General features: G+C 36.8%; 1 pseudogene; it reads right to left on the bottom strand.

The window, feature by feature from the left end:
• Positions 1-9,571: 9,571 nt before the first annotated feature.
• LOC100617541 (intraflagellar transport protein 20 homolog) lies at positions 9,572-10,893 on the bottom strand (annotated as a pseudogene).
• Between the last annotated feature and the right edge of the window lie 687 nt (positions 10,894-11,580).

Raw genomic sequence — 11,580 nt, forward strand, 5'->3', positions numbered from 1 at the left:
TATAAAATGGAGCAAATAATGTCTGGATCTGAGGTCACAAAATCCTGGTAGTCAGCACTTGAGGGACACAAACTTTTTTTTTTTTTAGTTTTTAAAACATTATTTTATTTGGTCATTTTCATACATTATTCATTGGAAACAGATCATTTTCTTTCCCCCCCCCCTTTCCTAGCCCATGGGCAATTCATCTGTGTCCTTGCTCTGAACCCATTTCCTTGTTGTTGGTATTTGCATTAGGGTGCTCATTTAGGGTCTCTCCTCGGTCATGTCCCCTCAATCTCTGTAGTCAAGCAGTTGCTTTTTCTCGGTGTTTTTACTCCCTCAGTTTGTCCTCTGCTTGAGGATAGTTTTTTTGTTTGTTTGTTTGGTTTTTTTCTCGTAGATCACTGCAGGTTGTTCAGGGACATTGTAAAGCCATTACTGGAGAAGGGACACAAACTTTAGTGTATATATACATTTAATATACATATATGCATATTATATGTATATGTGTGTGTTTATATGTATCTTGTGTATACACCTCTTTTTTTCAACCCCATAGACAGGCCTTGTCCTTGGATATGTTATTAAACCTCTCACAGTCCTGGGCATTGGCAAAGAAAGTAAAATCCAGCACTGGTAGAAAAAAGTTCCCCTTTTAGTGAAATATAAATCCAGTCCCTACGCCCTCTTTATTGAGAGAGAGAGGGAGAGAGAGAGAGAGAGAGAGAGAGAGAGAGAGAGAGAGAGAGAGAGAGAGAGAGAGAGAGAGAGAGAGTCATATTGACTCTAGTGAAAACTCTAAGTAATAAGAACAAGGAACAAATTAATGACACTTCATTGCAAAAAAAAAAGACAGGAAAAAGTATATTTCAGCTTTTCTACATTTCTGTATCTACTATATATGTTTTATTCTATCATAACTTTCATAATTTTTAAGCATACAAACACTGTAAAACATTCAATTTAAGAGTGACACTAGTGCGGTCAAGATGGTGGCTTAGAGAAAGCTAAAGTTCAGATCTCCGGAAACCCTTCCCTACTGAACTCAAACTATATGCTCCTAAGGCACCGAAATTCAAAACGAACAACAGCATAGACCCCGGGAATCCTCCTCCTGGACCTGGACATGGATCAAAAGGTATGGCCCCCCCAAAAGCCAGAACCCAAGATCACTTAGACCTAAGGGGTAGGCAGAAGGAAGGTTCCAGGACCCATCCCCCGAACCCAGAGCACTGAGTTCGAGGCAGCAGAGGGAATCTCAGAGCCTCAGGGCCGGCTATCCTGCAGGCCACTTACTAAAAATAACCTGACCCAGTCGAGGAGGCACCCAGACAGCAGGGAAACAGAGAGAGACAGGGGAGCCTGCAGCCCCCTGGCTGGATCCTTCCATCTGAGTCTCACGGAAGGTCCCTGCCTCAAAGCATACTCAGTTCAACCCAGAGAAAGTTAATCTTATCAGGAGCCCTGAAGCTCCTGGAAGCTGCGGCCCCTCCCCTCTCACAGTGCTGGCTCTCCTGGGTGGCTAAGGCACAGAAAAAACACCCCGTGGAAAAAACACCCCATGGAAAGGGCCAAGCCAGACTCAGAGCGAGGAAGTAAGGCAACAGAGAAGCATCGGGAGGAAACTAAGGAGGGCAGTAACACAGAAACACCAGCAATTCCTGGCTTCCCCGGGAAGACAGAACAACAACTGCATAGAACAGACAATCTGCCTAGGGCTAAAACCTCTGAACACCAGACAGAGATAGGAAAAGCTAGTCCTCCCCACTCAGATAGAGATGGCAAACTCCACAGAAGCACAAAAGCCCCAAAATTCCAAGAAAAACAAGAAGGGGGCGACTTTGGACACATTTTATGGAGCAAAAATACAAAATACAGAGGAGATAGAAGAGGAAACACAAGCAAATGCTCGGAAATATTCCAAAGGAAATGGAAACTCTCCACAAACCCATGAAGAATTTGAAACAGAAAGGATCATAAAGATGGAAGCCCTCTGGGAGGAAAAGTGGGAAATAATGCAAAAGAAATTCACGCATCTGCAAAACCATTTTGACCAAAGTGAAAAGGAAAACCAGGCTTTAAAATTCAGAATCAGGCATGTCAAAACAACGAGCAAGAATTAATAAAGCAAAGCCAAAAGACCAAGAAAGTAGAAGAGAACATAAAATATCTCACTGACAAGGTGACAGACTTGGAAAATAGAGGAAGAAAAGATAATTTAAGAAGAATTGGACTTCCAGAAAAGCCAGAAATAAACAGCAAACTCAACATCTTAATACAAGAGATAATCAAAGAAAATTGCCCAGAGATTCTAGAACAAGGGGGCAATACAGCCACTGACAGAGCTCGAAGAACACCCTCTACACTAAATCCCCAAAAGACAACTCCCAGGAATGTAATTGCCAAATTCCAAAGCTTTCAAACAAAAGAAAAAATCCTACAAGAAGCAAGAAAAAGACAATTTAGATATAAAGGAATGCCAATCAAAGTCACACAAGACCTTGCAAGTTCCACTCTGAATGATCGTAAGGCATGGAACTTGATTTTCAGAAAGGCAAGAGAGGTGGGTCTTCAACCAAGAATCAGCTACCCAGCAAAACTGACTATATACTTCCAAGGGAAAGTATGGGCATTCAACAAAATAGAAGATTTCCAAGTTTTGCAAAGAAAAGAGCAGAGATCTGGGGAAAGTTCGATATCGAAAAACAAAGAGCTTGGAATACCTGAAAAAGTAAATATGAAGGAAAGGGAAAAGGAGAAAAATGTTATCTTTTTCTTTTACTGAAACTCTCTTCTATAAGGACTACATTTATATCAATCTATGTATACTTAACATGTGGGGAAAATTTAATGTGTAAATAGGGGGAAAAGAAAGACCAAATAGAATGATCTTTCTCACACAAAGCTTCACATGGGAAGGGGAGGGGAAGAAAACTCCTATAAGAAGGAGAGGAAGAGAGTTTTTACTTAAACCTTACTCTCAGGGAAATCAACTCTGAGAGGGAAGAACATCAAGATCCATTGGGATCTTGAATTCTATCTTACCCAACAAGGGAAGGGAGAAGGGAAAACAAAGTGGGGTAGGGGGGAGGGAACACAAAAAAGGGACGGAAGGAAAGGGGGGAGGGGGAGGGAAAAAAGGAGGGACTAGAAAGGGAAACATATCAAGGGAAGGGACAAGGGGGACTGATTTAAAGTAAATCACTGGACTAAAAGGTAGAGCTGAAGAAGAAAGGTTAGAATTAGGGAAGGATATAAAAATGCCAGTGATTCCACAAGTGACAGTCATAACTTTGAATGTGAATGGGATGAACTCACCCATAAAACATAGACAAATAGCAGAATGAATTAGATTCCAAAACCCTACCATATGTTGTCTTCAACAAACACACATGAGGAGGGTAGACACCCACAAGGTCAGAATTAAAGGATGGAGCAAGACCTTCTGAGCCTCAACTGACAGAAAGAAGGCAGGAGTGGTAATCATGATATCTGATAAAGCCAAAGCAAAAATAGACCTGATCAAAAGGGATAGGGAAGGTAATTATATTTTGTTAAAAGGGACTTTACATAATGAGGAAATATCACTAATCAACATGTATGCACCAAATAATATAACACCCAAATTTCTAATGGAGAAACTAGGAGAATTGAAGGAAAGAAATAGACAGTAAAACAATATTAGTGGGAGACTTAAACCAATCATTATCAAATGTAGATAAATCAAATCAAAAAATAAACAAGAAAGAGGTAAAAGAAGTGAATGAAATCTTAGAAAAATTAGAATTAATAGACATATGGAAAAAAATAAATAGGGATAAAAAGGACACCTTCTTCTCAGCACCACATGGCACATTCACAAAGATTGACCATACATTAGGTCTCAGAAACATGGCACACAAATGCAGAAAAGCAGAAATAATAAATGCAGCCTTTTCAGATCACAAGGCAATAAAAATAATGATCAGTAATGGTACATGGAAAACCAAATCAAAAACTAATTGGAAATTAAACAATATGATACTACAAAATCATTTAGTTAAAGAAGAAATCATAGAAACAATTAATAATTTCATCGAGGAAAATGACAATGGCGAGACATCCTTTCAAACCTTTTGGGATGCAGCCAAAGAGGTAATCAGAGGTAAATTCATATCCCTGATTGCATATATTAACAAAGTAGGGAGAGTAGAGATCAATCAATTGGAAATGCAAATAAAAAAACTCAAAAGCGATCAAATTAAAACCCCCCAGCAGAAAACCAAACTAGAAATCCAAAATTAAGGGAGAAATTAATAAAATCAAAACTGATAGAACTATTGATTTAATAAATAAGACAAGAAGCTGGTACTTTGAAAAAACAAACAAAATAGACAAAGTACTGGTCAATCTAATTAAAAAAAGAAAAGAAGAAAACCAAATTAACAGCATCAAAGACGAAAAGGGGGACATCACCTCCAATGAAGAGGAAATTAATGCAATCATTAAAAATTACTTTGCCCAAATATATAGCAATAAATACACCAATTTAGGTGATATGGATGAATATATACAAAAATACAAACTGCCTAGACTAACAGAAGTAGAAATAGAATTCTTAAATAATCCCATATCAGAAAATGAAATCCAACAAGCCATCAAAGAATTTCCTAAGAAAAAATCCCCAGGGCCTGATGGATTCACCATTAAATTCTATCAAACATTCAGAGAACAGTTAACCCCAATACTAATCAAACTATTTGACATAATAAGGAAAGAGGGAGTTCTACCAAACTCCTTTTATGACACAAACAAGGTACTGATTCCAAAACCAGGCAGGTCAAAAACAGAGAAAGAAAAATGTAAACAAATCTCCCTAATGAATATAGATGCAAAAATCTTAAATAGGATATTAGCAAAAAGACTCCAGCAAGTGATCAGAAGTGTCATCCACCATGATCAAGTAGGATTTATACCAGGGATGCAGGGCTGGTTCAATATTAGGAAAACCATCCACATAATTGACCACATCAATAAGCAAACCAACAAGAACCACATGATTATCTCAATAGACACAGAAAAAGCCTTTGATAAAATACAACACCCATTCCTATTAAAAACACTAGAAAGCATAGGAATAGAAGGGTTGTTCCTAAAAATAATAAACAGTATATATCTAAAACCATTAGCTAATATCATCTGCAATGGGGATAAACTAGATGCATTCCCAATAAGATCAGGAGTGAAACAAGGATGCACATTATCACCTCTACTATTTGACATTGTACTAGAAACACTAGCAGTAGCAATTAGAGAAGAAAAAGAAATTGAAGGCATCAGAATAGGCAAGGAGGAGACCAAGTTATCACTCTTTGCAGATGACATGATGGTCTACTTAAAGAAATCTAGAGATTCAACCAAAAAGCTAATTGAAATAATCAACAACTTTAGCAAAGTTGCAGGATACAAAATAAACCCACACAAGTCATCAGCTTTTCTATATATCTCCAACACAGCTCAGCAGCAAAAACTAGAAAGAGAAATCCCATTCAAAATCACCTTAGACAAATTAAAAAATCTAGGAATCTATCTCCCGAGACAAACACAGGAACTATATGAACACAACTACAAAGCACTCTCCACACAACTAAAACTAGACTTGAGCAACTGGAAAAACATTAACTGCTCATGGATAGGATGAGCCAATATAATAAAAATGACTATCCTACCCAAACTTATTTATCTATTTAGTGCCATACCCATTGAACTCCCAAAAAATTTCTTTACTGATTTAGAAAAAACCATAACAAAGTTCATTTTGAATAACAAAAGATCAAGGATATCCAGGGAAATAATGAAAAAAAAAACACAAATGATGGGGGCCTTGCATTCCCAGACCTTAAACTATATTACAAAGCAGCAGTCATCAAAACAATTTGGTACTGGCTAAGAGACAGAAAGGAAGATCAGTAGAATAGACTGGGGGCAAGCGACCTCAGCAAGACAGTATACGATAAACCCAAAGATCCCAGCTTTTGGCACAAAAATCCACTATTTGATAAAAACTGCTGGGAAAATTGGAAGACAGTGTGGGAGAGATTAGGAATTGATCAACACCTCACACCCTACACCAAGATAAATTCAAATTGGGTGAATGACTTAAACATAAAGAAGGAAACCATAAGTAAATTGGGTAAACACAGAATAGTATACAAGTCAGACCTTTGGGAGGGGAAAGACTTTAAAACCAAGCAAGACATAGAAAGAGTCACAAAATGTAAAATAAATAATTTTGACTACATCAAATTAAAAAGCTTTTCTACAAACAAAACCAATGTAACTAAAATCAGAAGGGAAACAACAAATTGGGAAAAAATCTTCATAGAAACCTCTGACAAAGGTTTAATTACTCAAATTTATAAAGAGCTAAATCAATTGTACAAAAATCCAAGCCATTCTCCAATTGATAAATGGGCAAGGGACAGGGATAGGCAGTTCTCAGATAAAGAAATCAAAACTATTAACAAGCACATGAAGAAGTGTTCTAAATCTCTTATAATCAGAGAGATGCAAATCAAAACAACTCTGAGGTATCACCTCACACCTAGCAGATTGGCTAACATGATAGCAAAGGAAAGTAATTAATGCTGGAGGGGATGTGGCAAAGTAAGGACATTAATTCATTGTTGGTGGAGTTTTGAACTGATCCAACCATTCTGGAGGGCAATTTGGAACTATGCCCAAAGGTTGACAAAAGAATGTCTACCCTTTGATCCAGCCATAGCACTGCTGGGTCTGTACCCCAAAGAGATAATGGAGAAAAAGACATGTACAAGAATATTCATAGTTGCGCTCTTTGTGGTGGCCAAAAATTGGAAAACGAGGGGATGCCAATCAATTGGGGAATGGCTGAACAAATTGTGGTATATGTTGGTGATTGAATACTATTGTGCAAAAAGGAATAATAAAGTGGAGGAATTCCATGGAGATTGGAATGACCTCCAGGAAGTGTTGCAGAACGAGAGGAGCAGAACCAGGAGAACATTGTACACAGAGACTAATACACTGTGGTATAATCGAACATAATGGACTTCTCCATTAGTAGCGGTGTAATGTCCCAGAACAGTCTGCAGGGATCTAGGAGAAAAAAAAACACTATTCATAAGCAGAGGACCAACTGTGGGAGTAGAAACACCGAGGAAAAGCAACTGGCTGACTACAGTGGTTGAGGGGACATGACAGAGGAGAGACTCTAAACGAACACTCTAATGCAAATACTAACAACATGTCAATGGGTTCGAATCAAGAACACACGTGATGCCCAGTGGAATCACGTGTCAGCTATGGAGGGTGGGGGGAGGAAAAGAAAATAATCTTTGTCTTTAATGAATAATGCTTGGAAATGATCAAATGAAATATTATAAAATTAAAAAAAAAAGAGTGACACTAGTTGCTTTCCCCTCATGGGTCAAAACATTTTCCCATTTCTTTTTAAGATGTCTTTGGATTTCCTACTCAATGGCAGGTCTATTGAATTAACTATAGGGAAATTTAAGTAATAAGATGCATTTGAGTCAGGAACAAATAAATATCTGGTCAATTATTTATTATGGTAGAAGTTCATTAGTTGATTAGATTACAATACTGCTGATTTTTTCCTCCTTGAATTTAGACTGACTTAAAAGTGCAGTTCAACTTGGATTTATCATCAAGGCATGAAAGTGAAGATGGTTTCTTTAAAGATGCCCTCATGGAATGGGAACTTTGAGAGTTCTTCCAAAGTGAAGAAACTTAAAATGTGAGCCTGCCAATAATTTCAAACAAATTCAGTCCTAGTTTATCAAGAGAATATTGGACATCAGTAATGATTCTTTACTTGCCTTAAAAACCCCTTTTATACTTATTATGGAAATATACATGTCATGCAAATTACATCTAGGCCATGCATTGTACTCTATGTATCTTCCTTGATTAAGAAAACCCTGAGAAAACATGGAAGGATTGAGTAATGGATAAAAAACTGATACTGTAATTAATCAATAAGGCTTGGGTTTAAATTTTGTCTTATACACTAAATATGTGGTTCTGAGCAACTCAGTATCTCTGTACCTTAAGTTCCTCATGTGTAAAATGAGAGGGTTGATACCTCTAAATCTCTGTTTCTTTGATATGATCCTATAAAATTAGATTGACCTTATGGAAAGACCATAAGACTCAGAGACAGGATATTTATATTTTAGTCCTGGTTCTCTCATTAAAGAACTGAGGGACTATAAATAATTTGTTTAACCACTATGTGTTTCATCAGTGAAAACTGAATATTAATATGTCCTAGTTACTTCAGAGTATTGTTTAGATATAAGAGAAATAATTTAAATTTTCTTTGAAAAATATTAAAATTTTCATTGAATGTAAGTTTGTTTTTATAATTAGGATGCTATTCAGAAAGCTCACTATCAAACCAATTTGTTAGACTTTTTTTCTTCTTAAAAATCATGGCATTATGAAAAATTCTAATAATGCTATATAATTCTTTGCCACTACAAAATGAGATGCCATACATATTTTTCTTCTTTGATATCTTGAGGTATAGACCACAGAGTGGTTTTGCTGGGTCAAAGTATATTTTCTATTTTCTCCTAACCCCTCCATAATTTGTCATTTTTGATAGATACTATAGAGTTATACTTCAGAATTGTTTTAATTTTCATTTCTCTAATACATATTAACATGGCATTTTATAAGACTACACATAGTTTTGATTTCTTCTTCCAAAAACTGCCTGTTCATGTACTTTGATCATTTATCAATTGGGAAATTGCTTTTATTTTTATAAATTTAACTCAGTTCACTATATATTTGAGAAAAGTCTTTATTAGAGAAACATGCTATAAATTTTTACATTACTTTGTCTTTGATATCTATTAGAAAAATATGTGTATGATTATGTCTTTTAGTTATATGTACTTCTGCTTTTACTTTGAGATCATGATTGCTACCCCTGCTTTTATTCACTTCTGCTGAAACATATTTGCTTCTGCTCCAATAGTTTATTTTATATTTGTGTGTGTTCATTTCTCAATTGTCTCAATTGTGTCTCATACACAATATATTGTTGGATTCTGATTTTTAATCCATTCTCTAACTGCTAAGATTTTATGGATGAACTTAATGTTGTTCACATTCAGCTATAATTACTATGTATTACTCTCCCTCCTATTTTCTTTTTTTGTTGTTTTTTCTAGAAAAAAATAATTTATTGCCTTATTTCTTTCAAAATGGTAGGTACTTGAAAAAAGGACTGGTGTTTACAGGTGCATCTATAGGTCAGACAACACAGAAGAGTCCATAGCAAAAATGATCAGCACTGTTGTCCCTGAATTCTGGACAGGCAAAATTCTGGTTACTGCCATCTGGCTATAAATGGGCAGGATTCTTTTTTTTTAAAAGTCATATTATTACCTTTGGAAAACATGGTATTTTTTATGATTCCAAATTTAATATATGCACAAATAGTCATCAAGTTTATGGGAATGATAGGGATTTCTTTCTGTAGGAGTATTTTTGGTTTGGTTTTGTATTTTTTTGTAGGACTTTTTCTGTAACTAGCTCATTTCTGAAAAATAAATTGGTCAATAAATTCATTTTGTTCTGCTTCTAAATTTACACAAAGCTTCATATTCAACCCAATACCATTCTAGCTACATTTTCTTCTCTGCTTTTATAACCTACTGTTAGGCCTCCCTTTGCTTTGTTATGGATTTAAACAAATTGTGTGCTCCAGTTGCCTTCATCTTCTCATTTTTAGCTTCTTTTGCAAGTTAGTGCTGTAATAATGGTAAATTCTAACTATATTTTGATGTTACTGTAGTTAGTCCAAAAGGGAGCTTGTAGAGAAGGAAACAGAATGTGGAACAGATAGGAACCTAGATGAGCTGACTCCTATTCTTTTTTACCTCCCCTGCGTGAGGCTGTTAAGTGGTACTACACAGGTAATAAGGGATCCTTTGAGTTGAGCGGGTGATGGAGAGTTGAAGAAAGGTCTCCCCTAACAGATAGACCTGGGATCTACTGGCACAGAGAGTGGCACCCCAGGACAAGCCTCCCTGATGTCCTTGACTCAGCAGGGGAGGGGTCCTGGTTGCTCTCTGTTAAGGTTGATCTCTAGTTCCCTTCTCAAAGTTCCCAAACTAAAATCATTTGAATGAAATCTGACTGCGATGTAGATTTAATGACTTTAATATAAAGCAGGTAGGGAAGATGGAAAGAGGGATTCAGTATCTCTAATTTGTTTGCCTAATCAAGGTCTTTCACTCAAATGGCCATCCAGCCAATTTGAATTTCTCCACTCCATCCCAACTAATTTCCCAAACTATTTATAATCTATTAAAGCTAAGAAATGACAGAAGGCAAGAGGGCTAAAGGGGGAGATCCAGTCTCTCTTTGACAGTGAGTCCATGACTATCTCACTCTGAGGAATCTGATCCTCTGTTGAGAGGTTCTTTGAGGTATCATGTTGTCAGTATCCCTTGGCAGATGAGACTTCTGAATATTGAATTGATACATCTCCTTTATGGTCTAGTCAAGGTCCCCAGAAAGGAAATTGCTTCCTAATTGATCCAGGTCTCAGTTCAAAAAGCCCAGAATTCATTATGGATCTTTCTCAAGTCTTCTCTTCTTACCCAGCATCCTCTGTTTCCAACCATCACTGTTGTCACTCAAACTCTTCTTGCAAATTCCATCATTCCCTCTTGCAACCTCCAGTGCGCAGCTTCAACCTTCAACTAGGCCACCTACTATTTTCTAAAACCGACTGATGTACACAAAGTCCTTGCATTCCTCCTTGAGTTCTATGGTCTGCTGAATCACCTAAGGGTCCAACACTCAAAGACAGTTCAGCTCATTAAAGTGAAGGCCTGCATCACTCAGCATCCTATTTTCTGCTGTTTATACTTATCTCTTTCTCTTCTCATCCCTTCTCAAAACTTGATTTTGGTTTTGACTACTTATTTATCATTCCCCCTGTTAGATTTAAAATGGTTGAGGTCTTAAACTGTAGTGAGTTAAAGTGGTGGAAGATATAAATTGTGATAGATATAAGAGAGGGTGAGTAAATTTGACCAAAGAAGTATGTTTCACTACAGTGTCTTGGTTTTTAAATCAAATATAAGGTGGTCACCAGGGAAATATTCCCAATTATTCAAATACCCAAGTCAAATGGGTTTTATAGAGATTTTAATTAATATAAATGTGGAATTAAAAAAGGAGAGAAAGAGAGGAAAATGAAATAAGTATAAAGGGCCTTAAGCCAATATGGCCTAGACCTGAGTCTTAAGAGAGAGAGATCAGTCAGTCAGTCTTTTAACACTCACCACAAGGTCTGCCTAAGCAAGGATTCTAGTGACACCAGGCCAGCATCATCTCAGCTGCTTTCACCAGCTCCCTCCTCCATCTGAATGTTTCAGAATCAGTCCTTCCTCAATCTAATCTAAATGTTTCAGAATGACCTCCTCAATCTGAATGTTTCAGAATGATTCCCAGCTCTTCTCTGAGCTGTTATTTTTAAGGGCAAAATCTCCTATGTCACCTCCCCTAAGTTCTTCCATCTACCAATCACTG

The sequence above is a fragment of the Monodelphis domestica genome, chromosome 2, assembly GCF_027887165.1.
Source record: "Monodelphis domestica isolate mMonDom1 chromosome 2, mMonDom1.pri, whole genome shotgun sequence".
NCBI classification, from domain to species: Eukaryota; Metazoa; Chordata; class Mammalia; order Didelphimorphia; family Didelphidae; genus Monodelphis; species Monodelphis domestica.